The sequence below is a fragment of the Trachurus japonicus genome, chromosome 15, assembly GCF_045865225.1.
Source record: "Trachurus japonicus isolate A0001 chromosome 15, Traja_1.0".
NCBI classification, from domain to species: domain Eukaryota; kingdom Metazoa; phylum Chordata; class Actinopteri; order Carangiformes; family Carangidae; genus Trachurus; species Trachurus japonicus.
Genome location: NC_140921.1, coordinates 8488978 through 8514636, shown reverse-complemented (window position 1 = coordinate 8514636; position 25659 = coordinate 8488978).

Genomic DNA, 25659 nt, shown 5'->3' with positions numbered 1-25659 from the left:
GTGGAGTCACCAAAGCACAGCATGGAGAAATATAGAAATGTAGAAATGTAGAAATGTAGAAATTTTGAAATTTAGAAAGAAAGAAAGAAAGAAAGAAAGAAAGAAAGAAAGAAAGAAAGAAAGAAAGAAAGAAAGAAAGAAAGAAAGAAGATTACAGTAATTCGCCTTGAGTCCTAAAAGGAAGTCATAAACAAAGAGAGGAAATCGTCAGAGTCAAAAATACAGTAACAAGAAGCGACAACTCCTGAAGCACCCATGCAAAAACTGTGTGCATGGTGTGAAAGATGACTTCCCCAATGACTTACTTGATAGATAGATAGATGGATAGATAGATAGATACAGTAGATAGATAGATAGATAGATAGATATATAGATAGATAGATAGATAGATAGATAGATAGATAGATAGATAGATAGATAGATAGATAGATAGATAGATAGATAGATAGATAGATAGATAGATAGATAGATAGATAGATTGATGAATTACTGGAAATCAAACTCTTCTGGTAAATCTGGTCCTAACACACAGCGGCTGGGCGGCACGAGGGGAAGGCGCGGCCTGATCAAGATATCCAGCATGGTTATCAAAACAGTCTCTGAGTACCTTAACAACTGGGCTTTGTTGTGTTGTGTTCTTTGCAATCGGTATTTTATTGTGTTTTGTATTGTGAGTGTCGGGATTACAGATTTAGAATTAGCCCGAGGGTTAAATCTGGTACAACCATCTTTCATTGTTTTTTTTTCAGTTGACTAATGGTATTGTACACTGTACTGTTTCAATGAACTAAACTAAACTAAACTAAACTAAACTAAACTAAACTAAACTAAACTAAATTAAATTAAACTAAACTAAACTAAACTAAATAAATAAACGTGGCTGCAGTAAATGAAAAGCTGCTGATGCTACTGATAATGTGTGAACTTTGTGTGAACTAACCTGACACATTGGTGAGTCATAGTAGTGTGTAATGGTGCGTTTTGTTTGTGTGTGTTTTTTTTTTTTGGCTCAGTATGAATATTGTACTTTATATACATATAGCTGCAACCTCCTGTTAATTCCTATTACTTGTTTTCATTGTGACCTTCACATGTTTTTCTATATGGCCTTATGTCTTTTGCGTATGTGCAGAATTCCCCTCGATCTGAGACACAATTTTCTCACAGGAGACAAATAAAGAAACCTTCGACCTTTGACCTTTGGTGTTACAAGCTCTTCTCATGCTTGTCATGTTCACATAATCATACAAAAACATGCATCCATACATGGTCTTATACACAACCTGTTTCTGATCTCATCTGACAAGGCGTCGACACACTGAGAGATGGGGAATTCTCAATTCATCATAACATTGTGAAACCTCAGAGGAAGCTGTGGTGACAACGGTGAAGTAGGTACCAAGGAGTGTGGGTGAACATGGGATGGAGCAACAGGCTCCAGAAATGAACCCCTGTGTGAATACCTAGAAAATAAATAAATACAAACTGATGGGAACAACGGTTAGAGAACTGCTCTGTGTGAGTGTGAAGGGTGTGGTTGCAGGTGGCACAAAAACATGCACAATTAGGCAAGAACACACATTTTTGTCCCACACACTCTTCACACTGTCTTTGAAGTCTTGGACAATGATTCATCAATTTCATCACAGCCTCTGGGCATGATTGAGGCCGGTGGTTGAATTACAATGTTTTGACAAATATCAAGTGTGTTGCCATGGATGCTTGTGCCCTTTGTCTTTCCTGCACAGTCTAATGTCTTCTTACTTTCTGTTTTGTGCCACTTACAGTAGCAGTTGAAGCAGCACAGTGTCTCATGCCTTCTCAGCTACAGGTAGGTTATGGACTGTTTACTGTACATGTTTACTGTCTCAGAGGATATCTTGATATATTGACTGTGAGAAATTAGCAGGATATCATATTAAATGATTGAAATTCCTATTCAGAGTCCTTGTTCAGCCGAAGCAGGATTTTCCAGATCAACCAGTTGACAGTGTCAAAATCTCAGGAATCCTGATTGAGAGTAGGCTCTTGCAAAACTGTGGCTCACATCTGGATATTTTTTGATATGACATTTTACAAAGCCTCATTGGAGCAGGTTCTGTCCAGGTTTCATCCTATTATGGGGTGACAGAAATATCTGGGCAGTTACATTTTGCACAGTGTACAGGGTTGATACCCTGCAACACATGTGGTACACATGACTCATCTGAATCCCACTAATAGAAATCTCTGAATGTTGCTGTGGCATCTTATCTGAAGAATTTGTTCTTTCAACTGGTCTTTGACTTGTCCCTGAGGAAATCTGCCCAGTGTCCACACACAACCCTTTGTGTATTATTATTGTCTGCAGTCTGGAGACTTCTGTCATTAAAAAGGTATATACTGCCCATCTATTACTGTGCAGTCGTCTCCTGGTTACACACTGTTTAGCTGGGTTCAAGCTCATGCTTGGGTCCCCTATTTATAAGCAGTTTCTGCTTCTTTGGGGTTCCCTTGTACATCTGTCATAACTGTTCATCTGAAAGACATTCTTTTCTTGCTAAGTACATGAATAAAATATCTGAATCTGAGGTCAAGTTTTCTTTAGAAATGACTCATTAACTAGCACGCTGCATTTTTGTGTTTCCTACTCTAAGAATTTCACTGTACTAGCTGTATATGTGACCAATAAAGTACCTTTACCTTTACCTTTACCTAACTACATTCACTCTCATTTTAAAATAACAAAAAATCCAGCATGTAAGAGAGTTCCCTTCCTCAGTTCAGTAAACATAATGTGCACACATGCATGTGTCTGCTCTTGTCGTGTTGCACAATGTGTTCACATACCAGAACAACAGTGGTACTGCTTGTTTTGAGAAGAAATCCCCCATTTGTCACCTTGCAAACCAGTAAGGTTGCTCGATTGCTACTGTTGGTTAAAAGGAAATCGGACGTTTTCACCAGAGATTCATGTTTTTATTGCAAAGCAAAAGTGGAACATGTGAGGAATGAAAATGTTACATGATAACTCATGTAAAACAAACAAACAAATAAACATACCAACCCCCCCCTCACTGAAAATGACTCTTTACCATATCAATTTATTACCAGCGACAATTGTTTCAACTTCCTGTATAGTGCTGTTTATATTAAATAATTATATTTATAAGTTCATGATACTACATTTATGTATGTGACACTATAATCTAATTTAATATATTATGATATAATATATAATGTCTACAGAAGCGTTTTACAGTGACACCTGAGGTTTAATGAAATATGCAGTGAGTGCTGGTGATTTAGATGTGATGTAGCCTGCAGTGTGTCGGTGTAGGTGCATGCTGTTAGCTATATGTTAGTCCTGCTAAAACACTGGAGCCTTTAGTTGTAATGTACTTGTCAGAAAGGTGTGCACCACTTCTCTGACGTAACCGCTGCTGCAACCACAGAGCTCATTCAACTCAATCTATCAGTGAGGGAAGGTTAAAGACCTGATCAAACAGTTAAAATCAACATCATTCTTTACAGATCAGTCGCATTAGATTAGATTAGTTTTAGCTCGATGTACACAGGTATACAACACATTTAAAAATAAATTTTGCAAAAGGAAACGACAGTTGCATTTATGGTATTATGACTAGTCACATTTCAGATTTCTCCCTCATTTCTGTTTTACTTTTACACTGTCACTGTTTTTTAGTTTCAGTTTCCTGTTTCAGGAACTCAGTTATTTACATAAATTCATACAACGGTGACGCCGAGCTAAACCTTGAGTTTTACATGTTTCGTATGTTTACATTGACTGACTTTTATGATCTGATTACTGTAAAACACGCCGGCATCTAATCACCAATCAACCTTGATATAACATGATAATAAAGTCACACAGCTGCTGAAACAACGCGAGAGAGAAAGTCAAATGCTGAAATGTAGAGGCAGATTTAAAGCAACAGCAGAGGAACTAATCTTAGATAGATAGATAGATAGATAGATAGATAGATAGATAGATAGATAGATAGATAGATAGATAGATAGATAGATAGATAGATAGATAGATAGATAGATAGATAGATAGATAGATAGATAGATAGATAGATAGATAGATGTAATTTAAATAAAAATACAATAACCTAAGTGCAAATCACGTGTATATCACACACATGACACACCTTACATACTTTTCACTGTTACTCTGTTGCTCATGATGGGACTCCCTGTTTTGGTGCACCAAATCAGCAGCAGACAGTTTACATACAGCAGACTGTTTACTGTGAAATGACCTGAAATGACCTTTAGTTTGACCTGCTTCATGTTTCCTTGGCACCGTCACTACCACACAAACATCACAGACTTATTCTGATGTGGTGTGATAATGAATACCTGTAAATCAAACTCTTCCTGTAAATCACGTGGTCCTGATGCACAGTGGCTGGGCGGCACCAGGGTAAAACGTGGTCTCTATACGAGACGATATCCAGCATATTTATCAAAACAGTCTCTGATTACCTTAACAACTGTGCAAGAATAAACTTGGCAGCAGTAAATAAACAGCTGCTCTGAGCTACTGATAATTGTGTGACACATTAACCAAGCATGTGAGTCATAGTAGTATAGTAGTGCATGATGGTGCAGTTTTTTTGTTTGTTTATTTTTTATGGTTCAGTATGAATATTGCACTTTAAAGAGGAACTATGCTAGTCTGGTCGCTTTTCCTCTGTTCTGCTAATCATGTCGTTAACCATCACAATTATTCCAGGCCTTTTTAGTTAAGTTAAAAATGTAGCATAGCCACGGGAATAATCCTGTTTAGCTCCTCTTTAAATACAACCTCCTGTTAACTCTTACTACATGGGCTGGGGAACTCCCTTCCCCAGCCCATCAGAGACTTTCCATCACTTCCCTACGGAAGCCGAGAACGGCCACGTCCATTATATTTTTTTTATTATCGTTTTCTCATGATAACGACTTATTATTTCGTTATCTCGAGATAACAAAGTCCGTTTTCTCGTGATAACGAATTCATTTATTTCGTTATCTCGAGATAACGACTTATTATTTCGTTATCTCGAGATAACAAAGACCGTTTTCTCGTGATAACGAAATAATCATAGAATGTGTCGTTGCCCAAAACCATGTGTAGAACTCAAATCAGTGAGCTGATTTATGTGAGCACATCATCCTGATTTCAGCTTCAAGAGCTGCCACTAACGTTAGTCTGCTCTGATTAGCTGTCAACAATGAAGTACCGGTAAGTTACACTTAACGTTAGTTTGTTTACTGAGCTGGGTTTATTTAAGGGGCTACAGGTTAGCATAAACACATGAGAGTTGACTGCGTTATGGCAGCTTCAGCTAAGGTAATGTTAGCTAGTTGCTGCTCAGATAAAGCTTATGAACACCATATGAACACTGCTGTCTTGCCAAATTAACATTAGCCTACATGTCAGTGGTCGCAGGCAACAGGTGTCTGATGGTTCGAGATAAGGTTGTGATTTCTGACAGCAGCAGCCAGTAGCTAACGTTAGCTTAGCTGAAACAGGATAGATGGGACCACCGGCCGGTAGCCCCTTAAATAAACCCAGCACAGTGACGTTATACAAACTAACGTTAAGTGTAACTTACTGGTAAGTTATTGTTGACAGCTGGTGTGTGGACAATAATCACACCAGTGAGTAGGCTAGAGTAGAAAAGTTAACTGCCCCATGCTCGAGCTGAACAGTAGCCTCCTGCTGCTATGCAACCATGTCAACACATTTTACCATAAATTAATTAGTGATCACGAGAAAACGGTCTTTGTTATCTCGAGATAACGAAATAAGAAGTCGTTATCACGAGAAAACGGTAATAAAAAAAATGTCTACGGACCTGGCCGTTCTCGGCTTCCGTACTCTTCAAATCCCGACTGAAGACTTTCCTTTTCACCCAAGCATTTACAGTAATCCCCTACCCTTAAGGTTTTTTTTTTTTTTGTGCCATATGTATGTATTTTACTGTATCTGTAAAGCGTCTTTGGGTCACTGTAAAAGCGCTATACAAAATAAATGAATTATTATTATTATGTTTTCATCGTGACCTTCTACATGTTTTTCTATATGGCTTTATGTCTTTTGCGTATGTGCAGAATTCCCCTCGATCTGAGACACAACTTTCCCACAGGTGACAAATAAAGAAACCTTCGACCTTTGACCTTTGGTGTTACAAGCTCTTCTCGTGCTTGTCATGTTCACACAATCGTACAAAAACATGCATCCATACCGTGTCTTATACACAATCTGTTTTTGATCTCGTCTGACAAGGCGTCGACACACTGAGAGATGGGGAATTCTCAATTAATCATAACATTGTGAAACATCAGAGGAAGCACTGTGGTGATGACAGTAATGTAGGTACAAGGTGAAGGAGTGTGGGTGAACATGGGATCGAGCAACATCCTGCAGAAATGAGCCCTAGTTGTGCAGTCAGCTGTGTGAATACCTAGAAAATAAGTAAATACAAACTGATGGGAGCAACAGTTAGAGAGCTGCTCTGTGTGTGTGAAGGGGGATTTTCTGCTGTCCAGGGTGTGGTTGCAGGTGGCACAAAAACATGCACAATTAGGCAAGAACACACATTTTTGTCCCACACACTCTTCACACTGTCTGTGAAGTCTTGGACAATGATTCATCAATTTCATCACAGCCTCTGGGAATGATTGAGGCCGGTGGATGAATTACAATGTTTTGACAAATATCAAGTGTGTTGCCATGGATGCTTGTGCCCTTTGTCTTTCCTGCACAGTCTAAATTTGTCCTCTTACTTTCTGTTTTGTGCCACTTAGCAGTTGAAACACCACAGTGTCTCATGCCTTCCTGGCTGCGGGTAGGTTAAATGATTAGATATGGACTGTTTACATTGAAGCTGAAATTGAAATTCCTATTCAGAGTCCTTGTTCAGCTGGAGTTAAGTCACAGAGTGAGTTCACAGAGCACATGCAGGATTCTGGAGACTTTTGTCATGAAAAAGGTATAAACATTTACGGCGTATATTACTGTGCAGTCACACCGTCTTACACTTCCTGTTTAGCTCGGTTCAAGCTCATGTGAGGTCAAGTTTTCTTTGGAAATTACTCATCTAACTACACTGCAGTTTTGTGTTTCCTACTCTACTGAACTACATTCACTTTCATTTTAAAATAACAAAAAAAATCCAGCTTTGCAAAAAAAAATCCAGCTCCATTAAAGCTCTTCACCCTTCCTCAGTTCAGTTCTCACCACTTGCTCAGTTCATGTGTAACTTTATCCTTTATCTTTATCCAGATAAAAAATGTCTTCTGGGATGTTGCAGATGTTCTATGAACCTGATGAGCACATTAAAACATATGTGTGCACACATGCATGTGTCTGCTCTTGTCTTTGTTGCTCAATGTGTTCACATACCAGAACAACAGTGGTACTGGTTGTTCTCAGTAGAAATCCCCCATTTGTCACCTTGCAAACCAGTAAGGTTTGCTCGATTGCTACTGTTGGTTCAAAGGAAATTGGACGTTTTCACCAGAGTTTCATGTTTTTTTTTGTTTTGTTTTGTTTTTTATTGCAAAGCGAAAGGAAGAAGTGGAATATTACAGGGTGAGATCAGATCACTGTGTGTAAAATAAATCACTTGAAGTCAGTCTTGAAGCAAACTTTTACAGATACTCACTCTCACAGGTTGTTACATGTGGTCTTCTCTGTGGAGTGAAGAGAGCAGGATCATTGATCAGTTATAGCAAATTAAAAGTATTTTGAGTTGTGTTTCATCAGCTCTAAAGCTCAGTGTGTGAGTGTTCACTATTGGTACTGTGAGATACTTCTGGTAGCCTTTCTACCATTATCTCTTTTGTTAGTTGTTTGGAAGCAGTAGGGGTGTAACTATTTCTCTTAATTCCCCTTTTTCTCCTGTTTTTGTTAGTTAGTGAGTTAGGCATAAGCATTGTAGTTTTATTTGTTATTTCTTTTTTCCTCCCAGGGCAAGTTAGTGACTGGTTGAGAAGACAGTTCCTTTTGTTTCTTATTTTGGCCTTGGTTCACCCCGAAGAGACACTTCATTTTGTTTTCTGTTTTATTCTGTTTTGACTGTGTCCACCTCATTGTACAATACTCTTTCTTGAGTAAAAGCTGTGTATAATAAATTACAGCTTTTCTCTCGTTCTCTGCATCATTTATGTTGTGCCCCTGTTCCCCTAGCCCGGGGCGTAACAACAGTCAGTCACCACTGAAAGAAGTTGTGCGCTCGCACAAAGTTATTAATTTCACTTTCACTGGGATGTTACAGATGTGAACCTGATGAGAACATTTAAACATAATGTGCACACATTCAAGTGTCTGCTCTTGTCTTATTGCACAATGTGTTCACATACCAGAACAGTGGTACTGTTTGTTTTGAGAAGAAATCCCCCATTTGTCACCTTGCAAACCAGTAAGGTTGCTTGATTGCTACTGTTGGTTCAAAGGAAATCGGACATTTCACCAGAGATTCATGTTTTTTGTTTTGTTTTTTTTATTGCAAAGCGAAAGGAAGAAGTGGAATATTACAGGGTGAGAAATAAAAATGTAACATGATTACTCATAAGGCAGATGTAAAACAAACAAACAAACAAATAAACAAACCAAACCCCCCCCTCACTGAAAAGGACTCTTTACCATATCAATTTATTACCAGTGACAAGTTATAGTGCTGTTTATATTGAATAATTATATTTATAAATTCATGATTACATGTTATACTATATTTATGTACTATATGTGACACTATAATATAATTATGATATAATATATAATATAACTTTTATTTCTCTGCAGAGTGGAACTTTTAGCAAAAAGAAAGCAATTTAAAACTTAAGCCGTTATAGAGTAAAAACAACACATGATGAAGTGATTATTAAATGAGCTTCTTAAATCCATAACCTGCGGAGTGTCTATGGATATTCTCATTCATCTTTTCTGGGCAAATTGAATCATAAGCAACTGGACTTGTATTTGTCTGGGAAGACGTTTCGCCTCTTATCCAAGGGGCTTCATCATCATCGTACACAACAAGTCTCACTAGTCCAAAAAAAAAAAAAAAAAACCTACTGAGGTGTGCTGAGAAGATTCTGTTCACCAAATCCCTCAGCTCTGGCTGTGTAGTCTGACTGACTCACTACTGATACACAGCTGCACTGTTTGTAACTGAGTGACGTTTAACATTCCTGTTTCGGGAACTCAGTTTCTACACTGCTGATGAATGAATGTTTAGTAATGTTGCGACTAATGGCAAAAAAATTATGTCTACAGAAGCGTTTTACAGCGGCACCTGAGCTTTAATGAAACATGCAGTGAGTGCTGGTGATTTAGATGTGATGTAGCCTGCAGTGTGTCGGTGTAGGTGCATGCTGTTAGCTATATGTTAGTCCTGCTAAGACACTGGAGCCTTTAGTTGTAATGTACTTGTCAGAAAGGTGTGCACCACCTCTCTGACGTAACCGCTGCTGTAACTGCAGAGCTCATTCAACTCAATCTATCAGTGAGGGAAGGTTAAACAAACAGTTAAAATCAACATCATTCTTTACAGATCAGTCGCATTAGATTAGATTAGCTTTAGCTCGATGTACACATGGATACAACAAATTTAAAAATTTAAAAATCAAATTTAAACTGCAAAAGGAAACAACAGTTGCTTTTGGAGAATGGTATTTCATATTTCTCCCTCATTTCTGTTTTACTTTTACACTGTCACTGTTTTTTTGTTTCAGTTTCCTGTTTCAGGAACTCAGTTATTTAAATTCATACAACGGTGACGCCGAGCTAAACCTTGAGTTTTACATGTTTTGTATGTTTACATTGACTGACTTTTATGATCTCATTAAAACACACGCCGGCATCTAGTCACCAATCAACCTTGAGATAACATGATAATAAAGGCACACAGCTGATGAAACAATGCGAGAGAGAAAGTCAAATGCTGGAATGTAGAAGCAGATTTTAAGCAACAGCAGAGGAACTAATCTTAGATCCAGGATCCAGGCGCTGCGTTTGGTCGCTCTGAGTCCTCACAGCACGTGGACAGAGTTAGCACGGTCTCGGGTTCCTGCTGGAGCTCTAACAACAAACACAACAACACACATTAAAGAAAAAACACCCTGGATGACTCAAATTGTTGTGATTGTATGTAATGAGGTTATATTTAATACCTGGAACCTCGACCTCTGCGCCTGTAATACAGGATAAACCCGCCCACCATCAACACCACCACCACCACCACCACCGCTAGCGGTACGGCTACGGCAACACCAGGCCAGACTGCGTGGGGTTTTTCTGTCAAGATAGCAGAAGGGTCAATAGTTCCTTAAAATAAACAGAGAACAGAGCAGCACACGTCGGTTGTGTGTGTCACAAACACTTCATTCAACCACATCCTGAAGCAGAGCAGCACGGGGTGAGGGCAAGAGTGAGTGTGAGTGTGAAGTCAGAGCTGATTATTACATTAATAATAATTATTATCATTAGTAGTAGTAGTATTACATTAAAACTGGGTTAGGGTTAAGTCAAATAAATAAGTAGGCTAAAACGACACTTGAAGATAAGTACAGTGTTTACAGATGTGATCACAGATGTTCAGCTGTGTGGAGCACAGTGACTCTTCAGGGTTTCCGCTACATGTAATTGATCGTGGCGCACCGCCACGGCAAAATAAAAGCCGCCACACCTTCAGAATGATGATTTTTTTATTTATTTAAATTTTTTAATGTTAAAACAATGTTAAGCAGGGTTTCCACAACCAGTTACCATTAGGTAGCTACTTTGCAGCCCTTTCCACTACACAGTTACAACTTTCGACTCATGCTTTTCAATCACAGCTGAGTTCTTTATTTCCTCCTCATTAAAAACGAAACGTATCAACCAGCCATCCAGTGTTATACCATTAATTAACGACTCTGTGGCGGCCAGGGGACAAGCGCTTCGCATCTCAGCTCTGTGTGTGTTCATCTGTCGCGCTCTGTTTCGATTATTAAATAGGCTACAAACGTACACACATTGGCCTCACGTGTTTGTCATTCGCGGTGTTTTATTTTGAAAATTGACCGGATTCTCTCGTGTTTCTTTGTGTGACTTCCTGCCAAGATTGACACGATGGCTCGCGGCTCGGGCACAAAATAGACCAAACGCTGAAATGATGATGATGATCGCTGCATGCCGCGGAGGATTGGACGCCGAAATGCCCCCGCATCTCCGCGCAGCCCGCCCCCCCCACCCTCGCCGCCACTCTTTTAAAAAATCCTGGAGGAAACACTGCTCTTACCGGGACTTTCTGTCTTACTTGGCAGAAATGTTTTTTGTTTTTTTTATGAATGTGAATAAGGAACAATTTCTGTGGTTGGTCAACTTTCAAGCACCCAGGCTTGAAAGTTGATGATCAGATAAAAACACAAGAGACTGAACAGACATGAATCAGTCACACTTTCATTCACTAAATTCATATCGGTCTCACAAATAAACATTAACAAACAATAATATGATGTAACATATCCCTACCATGTGGAGACTGGACAGGGCTGTCAGTGCAGTTGGCTGTAAAAAGGAGATATTCATACTTCAGATCACTGTGTGTAAAATAAATCACTTGAAGTCAGTCTTGAAGCAAACTTTGACAGATACTCACTCTCACAGGTTGCCTTAGGGCGTTCTCCTCCCTGTGCAGAGAACAGCGCAGGAGCATTGATCAATTATGTGGAGCTCAGCAGATTAAAAGTATTTTGAGTTGTGTTTCATTAGCTCTAAAGCTCAGTGCCTCTGTTCAGACAGTTTTACATGTTGCTGTGTTTGCTTTTTACCTCAGAGATGCAGCTGCGCCGGTACAAAATCTTCTCTACGCACTCACGAGTGACCAGAGTTGTTTCATTCTTGCTCACCACCCTGTCGTCGGTTTTTGGCCTGTCGTTTGCCAGTGGAAAGTTCTGCATTCAGCATGTTGAAGACAAAACAAAGCAACTTTAGCAACCTTCACATGGATACGCAAGATACTTTACATATTCTACGTATGTGTTAAAAACAGGTTTATCTTATCACGATGCATCTTGACATGGAAAAAGCAAAACAAAACTTGGAAACACTGAATTTCTTCTTGCTTCTCTAACTTACCGAGGCGTTAGACCACGAATATTCACACTGGTTGTGTTTAAAATCCGGGACCCTGTATGTCGTCAGCCCCCCAGCCTGAGTGACGTTGCACTCAAAGTCATCTTGCCCAGTAGAAAGCCCCAGAAGGGCCACTGAGGATGGAAAAAAAATGCATGATTGTAATAGTCAGAACATTTAGTCTTCTTGATGCAGGTGTTGAATAACAGGACTCCTGATTCCATTGTTGCCCTGTGACTAACAGATAATTCACACAAGTTCACAGGCGTCTCCACTAAACACTAAACATTGAGGACAGATAAATTCCTTTTCAAGTGCACTCAAAGACATTACATTCCCTTTATACTCTAAACAAACACTGATAAGTATCCTTCAGTAATATTGAGTTAATGATTACACCACAGCTGTCACAGAGCTGTCTCCTTCACACTGCCACAGCTACCTATTAGTCAAATTAGTGTTCTGCAATAACTTCATTCCATTTCTATGTGAAACTATTTGGTATACAGCCTATTACTTAGACTAGACTATATGAAATTCTCAGAACCCCCGCTCTGAATCACAGCCTGACCTTAAAGTATGTCTAGTTGGCATTAAAATGAGCAATAGAAAAAAGATCAAATGCATGTTATGGATTGTTTGTTTGTTCTTGCAAGCTGCAGGTGTCACCCATATCTAGTTCAGACACTGTGTGTGATGTTTGAGACAATAAACTCCAGTGGAAACACAGAATGTCTTTTTCTTAGTGAAGAGCCTTTTTGCTGGCAGAGAGCACAAAGAACAAAGAACCATCAACATAGAGTCTAGTCTATGAGTCTCTGCAGCTTGCAAGAAAAACAAAAACCACAATAGGCTACTTTCACCTGATCGTTTTTCTATTGCTCGTGTGTCAAAGACTCTTTGTCATCCTGTGACTCCTGAAGTGCTTCTGTACAGTAGGAGTGGGGATGAAAGGGCGGGGTTTCCGGGAATTCCTTCATTTATTCAATGGTATAGGTCAGCCGAAATATTTCTCAGTCGTAGCTCCATAAACTAGTATTTACTATATAACGACTGACAAAGGACCGACAGTAAAGAGGATTTAGTTTTCTTGTTGCAGGCATGACTACCTACATGACCGGAGCAGGAACATGACAGACATGTGTCATCATTAAGCGTAATAAACATTCATTAAAGTCACATTAACGCCTATGTAGAAGTTTCCCATCCGTGTCTTTATCCCTTCATCCCTCTGTGCATCCTTCGCTGGAGGCAGCAGCCTCCCTCCTCCGCGCTGCTCTGCTTCTGCATCTCTCACTAATGAAACAAGTTTCGGTGCGAATGAACCGCTGCTTAACTTCATGCAGTAAAAAAGTTGAAGCTTGAACTCACCTGCGAGGCACAAGGGAAACATCTGGAACCACTCTTGCACGCGTCCGCCGCACTTGTCTCCGTCTTCAACAGCTCCGCTTCTTAACACTGAGAGAGAGGGACGGCGGGTGAACAAACAAGTGCCAAGTTACTCTCCGGGAATCACATGACCTGCATCGGACGAGGAGGAGGAGGAGGAGGAGACAAGGCGATGGAGGGCGATGTTATCTCATAGCGCATGCTCCATGCTCAGGTATTTGACGATTTAATTTAGTCTAATCTATAAATGCATGGAAATAAACATCGTGTTAGTTATTGTAATAGTTCAAACAAGGCAACTGAAACCAGCTGAGCCCAGATGCAGTCCTGCAAGTTTTACACCGAGTTTTTCCCAATCCAAACTCCGGGGGGAATCCAAACCACACACAGAGGGGGGGGGGCACTTCTAGATAGATAGAGAGGTAGTTTGAATACAATACAATATACTAAGTGCAAATAACTAGGGAATAAAAATAAGAGAAAGAGAATTAATGGCAACCAGTAGAGTAATGAGAGATTAGAGAGAGAGAGAGAGAGAGAGAGAGAGAGAGAGAGAGAGAGAGAGAGAGAGAGAGAGAGAAAGTTGCCATGCAGGTTTACAAAAGCCACACACATGACACACTTTACATATTTTCTTCACTGTTACTCAGTTGCTCGTGAGGGGATTCCCTGTTTATGTGTGGCAGGAGCAGAAGCAGAGCACAGACTGTTCACATCCCCTATGCTGTTGAAATGACCTGGAATGAACTTTAGTTTGATCTGCTTCATGTTTCCTCGTCGTCCAGACGGCATCGTCACTCCAACACAAACATCACAGACTTATTCTGATGAGAGCACCCTGACACATAACTAAAGAAAATAAATTTCATTTGGACCGGACATGCATAAGTAACCTAATTAACATAAACATGCATATTAATGGACTACTACCTATAGCCTTGCATTACATTGTAGGGGAGAGTGGGGTAATGTGAGACACCCCCTGTATCTAGAAAACGTAACACATTTATGGTCATCTGACCATTATGTTTTCAAGCCCCTTCCATTTCCCCATGGCCATGAAGGAGAGGACCTCATGATGCTGTGGAAACCATGTTTTTTTCACAAAAATATAATTTTTGCATGTAAAAGTAAATTTTCTTGGTGTCAATTTAATCAGCTGTTGTGCGAAAGCAAATTGATTCAGGTAGAAAAACTTATATGATACATGATGATAAACTACCAACACATAAAACCATGTGATGATGCTGGCTGAAAATTAGCCTGAATTTCTAAGAGAGGTTGTTTTTTCTAAAATGGGGGTGTTGGGGTAAAGTGAGACAAATGCTGTGGGGTAAAGTGAGACCATGGATGTATTATAATAAATCCAAGAGTGAGACACTGTGAGCACACCACACACAAAGATTTACACTAGAATCTCGTATCCCAAGCCAGAAATCTTGTGTGATCAATGATCTGTAGCCACACTGCTTTGTTATGCTAGGTGCTCTCAGTCAGCTCACTTCTTTGGTTAATTAACTCAATTTTAGTCACATTCCACTTTGTCGGCTCCCCCCACACACAAGAGGACTTTTGATCAAAATGGTCACCATTGTCGGGGCCTACAACCTGACCCCCAGACTATCTAACTGGTTCTATCTGTCATTTAAATGTTAATTAAAACATTTTGTGTTGTATTTGATTTTGGTCTTGAGTCACTTTGTGTTGAGAAAAAAAAGTGCCACCAATCTCCATCATTCTGCTACTAGTCCGACATTAGTTCTGGGAAGTGTGGTTGTCAAGATAGCTGTCAGGACTCTAGCTGCTGCTGTTGGTTCAAAGGAAATCGGACGTTTTCACCAGAGATTCATGTTTTTTTTATTTTTATTTTATTGCAAAGCGAAAGGAAGAAGTGGAACATTACAGGGTTAGGAATAAAAATGTAACATGATTACTCATAAGGCAGATGTAAAACAAACAAACGGACAAACAAATAAACATACTAAACCCCCCCTCACTGAAAATGACTCTTTACCATATCAATTTATTACCAGTGACAATTTATAGTGCTGTTTATATTGAATAATTATATTTATAAATTCATGATTACATGTTATACTATATTTATGTACTGTACGTGACACTATAATATAATTTAATATATTATGATATAATATATAATATAACTTTTATTTCTCTGCAGAGTGGAACTTTTAGCAAAAAGAAAGCAATTTAAAACTTAAGCCGTTATAGAGTAAAAACAACACATGATGAAGTGATTATTAAATGAGCTTCTTAAATCCATAACCTGCTGAGTGTCTATGCATATTCTCATTCATCTTTTCTGGGCAAATTGAATCGTAAGCAACTGGACTTGTATTTGTCTGGGAAGACGTTTCGCCTCTTATCCTAAGGGCTTCGTCATCATCGTACACAACAAGTCTCACTGGTCCAAAAAAAAAAAAACCTGCTGAGGTGTGCTGAGAAGATTCTGTTCACCGAATCCCTCAGCTCTGGCTGTGTAGTCTGACTGACTCACTACTGATACACAGCTGAACCGTTTGTAACTGAGTGACGTTTAACATTCCTGTTTCGGGAACTCAGTTTCTACACTGCTGATGAATGAATGTTTAGTAATGTTGCAACTCATGGCAAAAAAATTATGTCAACAGAAGCGTTTTACAGCGACACCTGAGCTGTAATGAAACATGCAGTGAGTGCTGGTGATTTAGATGTGATGTAGCCTGCAGTGTGTCGGTGTAGGTGCATGCTGTTAGCTATATGTTAGTCCTGCTAAGACACTGGAGCCTTTAGTTGTAATGTACTTGTCAGAAAAATGTGCACCACCTCTCTGACGTAACCGCTGCTGTAACTGCAGAGCTCATTCAACTCAATCTATCAGTGAGGGAAGGTTAAACAAACAGTTAAAATCAACATCATTCTTTACAGATCAGTCACATTAGATTAGATTAGCTTTAGCTCGATGTACACATGGATACAACACATTTAAAAATAAAATTTAAACTGCAAAAGGAAACAACAGTTGCTTTTGGAGAATGGTATTTCATATTTCTCCCTCATTTCTGTTTTACTTTTACACTGTCACTGTTTTTTTGTTTCAGTTTCCTGTTTCAGGAACTCAGTAATTTAAATTCATACAACGGTGACGCCGAGCTAAACCTTGAGTTTTACATGTTTTGTATGTTTACATTGACTGACTTTTATGATCTCATTAAAACACATGCCGGCATCTAGTCACCAATCAACCTTGAGATAACATGATAATAAAGGCACACAGCTGCTGAAATAATGCGAGAGAGAAAGTCAAATGCTGGAATGTAGAAGCAGATTTTAAGCAACAGCAAAGGAACTAATCTTAGATCCAGGATCCAGGCGCTGCGTTTGGTCGCTCTGAGTCCTCACAGCACGTGGACAGAGTTAGCACGGTCTCGGGTTCCTGCTGGAGCTCTAACAACAAACACAACAACAAACATGTTAAAGAAAAAACACTCTGGATGACTCAAATTGTTGTGATTGTATGTAATGAGGTTATATTTAATACCTGGAACCTCGACCTCTGCGCTTGTAATACAGGATAAACCCGCCCACCATCAACACCACCACCACCACCACCGCTAGTGGTACGGCTATGGCAACACCAGGCCAGACTGCGTGGGGTTTTTCTGTCAAGATAGCAGAAGGGTCAATAGTTCCTTAAAGTAAACAGAGAATAGAGCAGCACACGTCGGCTGTGTGTGTCACAAACACTTAACCTTCATTCAACCACATCCTGAAAGCAGAGCAGCATGGGGTGAGGGCAAGAGTGAGTGTGAAGTCAGAGCTGATTATTACATTAATAATAATTATTATCATTAGTAGTAGTAGTATTACATTAAAACTGGGTTAGGGTTAAAGCAGAAATAAGTGATATATTTGTGTTAATATAAGTCTTAAATAGTTATATCTTCCGACAGCAATCACTTACATAGAGTGTTTGGACTGAAACACGGGTCTGTCAGTCACTCTGCTCTGCTCTGAGCCGAAGAGAAAACATTTATCGTATCCTACAGTTTTTATCCAATGAGGAGAGAGAACGGCATGCAGGGCTGTGTGTGCAGCCAAGGAACGCCGTGAATGTGGTGACGTAGGGACGAGGACTGTTATGGTGCGTTCAAGGAAACTCGTAACTCGTGTTTTTCCGACCTATGAAGTCGTACCAGTTCGATCTGGTACGAGTTCACGGGTCGGAAGTTACGAGTGGCCGTTATAGTGACTTTCACAGGTAAAACAGGTCGGAAAAACACGAGTGGGTTGCCTGGAACGCTACAAAGTCGTAAGTTGTGACTTGAAGCTGTAATTTACGGTTTCAAAAGCCTGCCTGGAACACAGCATTAGCCAAAACGACCGGATCGCTTACTTCTGCTTTAAGTCAAATAAATAAGTAGGCTAAAACGACACTTGAAGATAAGTACAGTGTTTACAGATGTGATCACAGATGTTCAGCTGTGTGGAGAACGACGTTAAGAGTGACTCTTACCGGGACTTTCTGTCTTACTTGGCAGAAATGTTTTTTTTTTTTTTTTTACGAATGTGAATAAGGAACCATTTCTGTGGTTGTACCTGGTCAACTTTCAAGCACCCAGGATCAGTCAACAACAGGAAGTTGATTCATCATAACATGATCAGATAAAAACACGAGAGACTGAACAGACATGAATCAGTCACACTTTCATTCACTAAATTCATATCGGTCTCACAAATAAACATTAACAAACGATAATATGATATAACATATCCCTACCATGTGGAGACTGGACAGGGCTGTCAGTGCAGTTGGCTGTAAAAAGGAGATATTCATACTTCAGATCACTGTGTGTAAAATAAATCACTTGAAGTCAGTCTTGAAGCAAACTTTTACAGATACTCACTCTCACAGGTTGCCTTAGGGCGTTCTCCTCCCTGTGCAGAGAACAGAGCAGGAGCATTGATCAATTATGTGGAGCTCAGCAGATTAAAATTATTTTGAGTTGTATTTCATTAGCTCTAAAGCTCAGTGCCTCTGTTCAGACAGTTTTACATGTTGCTGTGTTTGCTTTTTACCTCAGAGAAGCAGCCGCGCCGGTACAAAATCTTCTCTACGCACTCACGAGTGACCAGAGTTGTTTCATTCTTGCTCACCACCCTGCCGTCGGTTTTTGGTCCGCTGTTTGCCAGTGAGAAGTCCTGAAGTCAGTATGTTGAAGACAAAACAAAGAAACTTTAGCAACCTTCACATGGATACGCAAGATACTTTACATATTCTACGTATGTGTTAAAAACAGGTTTATCTTATAAAGATGCATCTTGACATGGAAAAAGCAAAACAAAACTTGGAAACACTTAATTTCTTCTTGCTTCTCTAACTTACCGAGGCGTTAGACCACGAATATTGACACTGGTTGTGTTTAAAATCCGGGACCCTGTATGTCGTCAGCCCCCCAGCCTGAGTGACGTTGCACTCAAAGTCATCTTGCCCAGTAGAAAGCCCCAGAAAGGTCACTGAGAATGGAAAAAAAATGCATGATTGTAATAGTCAGAACATTTAGTCTTCTTGAAGCAGGTGTTGAATAACAGGACTCCTAATTCCAGTGCCGCCCTGTGACTAACAGATAATTCACACAAGTTGACAGGCGTCTCCACTAAACACTAAACATTGAGGACAGATAAATTCCTTTTAAAGTGCACTCAAAGACATTACATTCCCCTTATACTCTAAACAAACACTGATAAGTATTCTTCAGTAATATTGAGTTAATGATTACACCACAGCTGTCACAGAGCTGTCTCCTTCACACTCTGCCACAGCTACCTATTAGTCAAATTAGTGTTCTGCAATAACTTCATTCCATTTCTATGTGAAACTATTTGGTATACAGCCTATTACTTAGACTAGACTATATGAAATTCTCAGAACCCCCGCTCTGAATCACAGCCTGACCTTAAAGTATGTCTAGTTGGCATTAAAATGAGCAATAGAAAAAAGATCAAATACATGTTATGGATTGTTTGTTTGTTCTTGCAAGCTGCAGGTGTCACCCATATCTAGTTCAGACACTGTGTGTGATGTTTGAGACAATAAACTCCAGTGGAAACACAGAATGTCTTTTTCTTAGTGAAGAGCCTTTTTGCTGGCAGAGAGCACAAAGAACAAAGAACAATCAACATAGAGTCTAGTCTATGAGTCTCTGCAGCTTGCAAGAAAAACAAAAACCACAATAGGCTACTTTCACCTGATCGTTTTTCTATTGCTCGTGTGTCAAAGACTCTTTGTCATCCTGTGACTCCTGAAGTGCTTCTGTACAGTAGGAGTGGGGATGAAAGGGCGGGGTTTCCGGGAATTCCTTCATTTATTCAATCATATAGGTCAGCCGAAATATTTCTCAGTCGTAGCTCCATAAACTAGTATTTACTATAACGACTGACAAAGGACCGACAGTAAAGAGGATTTAGTTTTCTTGTTGCAGGCATGACTACCTACATGACCGGAGCAGGAACATGACAGACACGTGTCATCATTAAGCGTAATAAACATTCATTAAAGTCACATTAACGCCTATGTAGAAGTTTCCCATCCGTGTCTTTATCCCTTCATCCCTCTGTGCATCCTTCGCTGGAGGCTGCAGCCTCCCTCCTCCGCGCTGCTCTGCTTCTGCATCTCTCACTAATGAAACAAGTTTCGGTGCGAATGAACCGCTGCTTAACTTCATGCAGTAAAAAAGTTGAAGCTTGAACTCACCTGCGAGGCACAAGGGAAACATCTGGAACCACTCTTGCACGCGTCCGCCGCACTTGTCTCCGTCTTCAACAGCTCCGCTTCTTAACACTGAGAGAGAGGGACGGCGGGTGAACAAACAAGTGCCAAATCTCCGGGAATCACATGACCTGCATCGGACGAGGAGGTGGAGGAGGAGGAGACAAGGCGATGGAGGGCGATGTTATCTCATAGCGCATGCTCCATGCTCAGGTATTTGACGATTTAATTTAGTCTAATCTATAAATGCATGGAAATAAACATCGTGTTAGTTATTGTAATAGTTCAAACAAGGCTCATCAGGTTACAGTGTTCAACTGAAACCAGCTGAGCCCAGATGCAGTCCTGCAAGTTTTACACCGAGTTTTTCCCAATCCAAACTCCGGGGGGAATCCAAACCACACACAGAGAGGGGGGGGGGGGCACTTCTAGATAGATAGAGAGGTAGTTTGAATACAATACAATATACTAAGTGCAAATAACTAGGGAATAAAAATAAGAGAAAGAGAATTAATGGCAACCAGTAGAGTAATGAGAGATTAGAGAGAGAGAGAGAGAGAGAGAGAGAGAGAGAGAGAGAGAGAGAGAGAGAAAGTTGCCATGCAGGTTTACAAAAGCCACACACATGACACACTTTACATATTTTCTTCACTGTTACTCAGTTGCTCGTGAGGGGATTCCCTGTTTATGTGTGTCAGGAGCAGAAGCAGAGCACAGACTGTTTACATCCCCTATGCTGTTGAAATGACCTGGAATGAACTTTAGTTTGATCTGCTTCATGTTTCCTTGTCGTCCAGACGGCATCGTCACTCCAACACAAACATCACAGACTTATTCTGATGAGAGCACCCTGACACATAACTAAAGAAAATAAATTTCATTTGGACCGGACATGCATAAGTAACCTAATTAACATAAACATGCATATTAATGGACTACTACCTATAGCCTTGCATTACATTGTAGGGGAGAGTGGGGTAATGTGAGACACCGGGTAATGTGAGACACCCCCTGTATCTAGAAAACGTAACACATTTATGGTCATCTGACCATTATGTTTTCAAGCCCCTTCCATTTCCCCATGGTCATGAAGGAGATGACCTCATGATGCTGTGGAAACCATGTTTTTTTCACAAAAATATAATTTTTGCATGAAAAAGTAAATTTTCTTGGTGTCAATTTAATCAGCTGTTGTGCGAAAGCAAATTGATTCAGGTAGAAAAACTTATATGATACATGATGATAAACTACCAACACATAAAACCATGTGATGATGTTGGCTGAAAATTAGCCTGAATTTCTAAGAGAGGTTGTTTTTTCTAAAATGGGGGTGTTGGGGTAAAGTGAGACAAATGCTGCGGGGTAAAGTGAGACCATGGATGTATTATAATAAATCCAAGAGTGAGACACTGTGAGCACACCACACACAAAGATTTACACTAGAATCTCGTATCCCAAGCCAGAAATCTTGTGTGATCAATGATCTGTAGCCACACTGCTTTGTTATGCTAGGTGCTCTCAGTCAGCTCACTTCTTTGGTTAATTGTTGGTTAATTAACTCAATTTTAGTCACATTCCACTTTGTCGGCTCCCCCACACACAAGAGGACTTTTGATCAAAATGGTCACCATTGTCGGGGCCTACAATCTGACCCCCAGACTATCTAACTGGTTCTATCTGTCATTTAAATGTTAATTAAAACATTTTGTGTTGTTTTGATTTTGGTCTTGAGCCTTTAGTTGTAATGTACTTGTCAGAAAGGTGTGCACCACCTCTCTGACGTAACCGCTGCTGTAACTGCAGAGCTCATTCAACTCAATATATCAGTGAGGGAAGGTTAAAGATCTGATCAAACAGTTAAAATCAACATAATTCTTTACAGATCAGTCGCATTAGATTAGATTAGCTTTAGCTCGATGGATACAACAAATTTAAAAATAAATTTTGCAAAAGGAAACAACAGTTGCATTTATGGTATTACGACTAGTCACATTTCAGATTTCTCCCTCATTTCTGTTTTACTTTTACACTGTCACTGTTTTTTAGTTTCAGTTTCCTGTTTCAGGAACTCAGTTATTTAAATTCATACAACGGTGACGCCGAGCTAAACCTTGAGTTTTACATGTTTCGTATGTTTACATTGACTGACTTTTATGATCTCATTAAAACACATGCCGGCATCTAGTCACCAATCAACCTTGAGATAACATGATAATATAGTCAAAGTCAAAGTCAAAGTCAAAGTCAGCTTTATTGTCAATTCCACAGTATGTACGGGACATAAGAGAATCGAAATTGTGTTACTCTCAGACCCTCAGTGCAAACAGTAGACAGACAGACAATAAACATTTTTAAAAAACAATAAAGCAATATGTGAATCTAAAATACCAATCTAAAATAAATATGAATAAAAAACTAAGCCAAACAAGTAATAAAAATAAATAAATAGAAGGCACAATAGCAGTAGCAGCAGCAGTCAAGTGCAAACAGACAGTTGTGCAAGTATTGCCTTTTTTTTTTAGTACTGTACTGTACTGGAATAAGATGAATGTGTATGTAGTGAATGTGTGCATGTAGTTCAGTGTTCAGGTTGTGTGGGCAGGGGCCAGAGCGGGGAGGGGGGGGTTAGTGTAGGGAGAGAGTTCAGCATCTTGACTGCCTGGTGGAAGAAGCTTTTCTCCATGCCTACTGGTCTTGGCTCGGAGACTCCGCAGTCTCCTCCCTGATGGCAGCAGGCTGAAGAGGCTGTGTGATGGGTGGGTGGGGTCACCAGCGATGCAAAGGGCTTTGCGGAGGAGACGGGTGTGATATATGTCATGGAGGGAGGGCGAGGGGCACTGATGATTTTTTCGGCTGCTCTCACGATGCGCTGCAGGGACTTCCGACAGGACACGGAACAGGCGCCGTACCACAACGTGATGGAGGGCTCTGGCTCTTCTCAGTTTGCGGAGGAAGTAGAGACGTTGGTGTGCTTTCTTGGCCAGTGATGAGGAGTTGTTGGTCCAGGAGAGGTCCTCTGTGATGTATGTGCCCAGGAACTTGGTGCTGCTCACCCTCTCCACAGCAGCACCATTGATGGTCAGAGGGGCATGTTGTGTGTGCACTCTTCGGAAGTCAACAACAATCTCCTTTGTCTTCTCAATGTTCAGAGAGAGGTTGTTGTTTCTGCACCACAAGGCCAAGCGGTTCACCTCGCTCCGGTAGTTAGCCTCATCGTTGTTACTGATGCGGCCCACCACAGTCGTGCTTGCCGTCCAAGCACCACATTGCAGGTTATTCAAGCTTTAGTACTTTCTCATCTGGATTATTGTTCACCTGTCTGGTCAAGTGCAGCTAGTAAAGAACTCTGTAAGCTGCAGTTGGTGCAAAATAGAGCTGCACGTCTTGCCCTTCGGTGCTCAATGAGGAAAAGCATAGACAAAATGCATGTGGACCTAGCCTGGCTGAAAGTGGAAGACAGATTAAGACGAAGTCTTCTAACTTTATTTAGAAATATTTGTGTTTTAAAACAGCCGACTTGCCTTTACTCAAGAATAACATTTGTTCAAAACAGACATGGTCATGAAACAAGACAGGTGAAAAAGGGTCATGTTATGATTCCTAGACCAAGAACTAATGCTATGAAAAAGACAGTCATGTTCAGAGCCACTTCTGAGTGGAATAAGTTGCCCTTAATTATAACTCAAGCAACAAGTAAAGAATGTTTTAAAAAACAGCTAAAAAGGTTATTCTTGGGTAAAGGCCTGGAAATTCTGTGACCTGTTTTGCGGGTTTGGATTTTTCTTTTTATGAAATTTGACCTCAGTGTTTTTTGGTAACTTGTTTCATAGGCAGGTGTTGTGTGTGTGCTTGTATATGTGGGTGTGAGTGTGTGAGCATGTGTAAATCTGAAATTAGTGTTGAAACTGTATTCATGTATGTATTCATGTAAAATATTATTGTTACTTGAATTGCATGTTTTTAACATGGACCCCAGGAAGAGTAGCTGTTGCAATTGAAACAGCTAATGGGGATCCAAATAAACAAATAAACAAATAAACTTGATGAAGAGGTTTGAGCTGTGCAGCAGTGTGCAGTCATGGGTCAGCAGAGTGAAGAGGAGGGGACTCAGCACACATCCTTGGGGGGCCCCTGTATTCAGTATGGTGGTACTGGATGTGTTGCTGCCAACCCGTACCGCCTGGGGTCTCCCAGTCAGGAAGTCCAGCAGCCAGTTGCACAGCGAGGTGTTTAGGCCGAGCCGGTCCAGTTTGATGATGAGCTGTTGGGGGATGATTGTATTGAACGCTGAACTGAAATCAATGAACAGCATTCTGATGTATGAGTCTTTTGAGTCCAGGTGTGTGAGGGCTGGGTGAAGAGCAGCGGAGATGGCATCATCAGTCGAGCGTTTGGACCGATATGCAAATTGAAAGGGGTCCAGGGAGCGGAGGTGGCAAGTAACGAAGTACAAATACTTCGTTACTGTACTTAAGTAGATTTTTCAGGTATCTGTACTTTACTTGAGTATTTATTTTTCTGACGACTTTTTACTTTTACTCCCTACATTTATACGCAAAAATATGTACTTTCTACTCCTTACATTGTAAAAACAGGCTTGTTACTTTTTTTTTTTTGACACGACGTAAAAGCACCGGTAAAAGACGTGACGAACTAGAGAGGGAAAGAGGGAGAAGAAGAGGGAGGAGGGAGGGGGGGGGGGGGGCGGTAGAGAGAGAACCGAGTTACCAACTTGTAGGGAGGTAGCGATGGTGGTGGTCGGACTATCCGACGGGGGGGGGGCGCATTATAGCGCATTTACCGTTTACGAGCGGCAAAGCGCTACCTGTCCATGTGTCCGTGTCTGTGTGTACGTGTGCGCGCGCCTGCATGTGGTGTGTGTGTGTGTGTGCATACGTGTACGTGTAGAGAGAGACGGCAGGTGGACTGACTGGCAGAGATGAGAGGTGATGAAACGCTGTTTAAAATTTCTTCTTATTCTTATTATTTTGTGAGAGTCTGTGGCGGCCCAGACGATGGGAAACACTGCCTCTGGTCAGTTCAATCTTGATTATTCTGTCTGAACTTTTTTTGTTTAACAAAACCTCTGCCAGGGAGAGGGGGAGGACAGACTTGATGTGTTCCATGACTAACCGTTCAAAGCACTTCATGAGAATGGGAGTGAGTGCAACTGGACGGTAGTCATTGAAACAGGATGGCGCTGGTTTCTTCGGAACGGGGATGATGGTGGTGGCTTTGAGACACGTAGGCACACAGCTGATGAAACAACGCGAGCGAGAAAGTAAAATGCTGATGTGCAGAAGCAGATTTAAAGCAACAGCAGAGGAACTAAGGATCCAGGATCCAGGCGCTGCGTTTGGTCGCTCTGAGTCCTCACAGCACGTGG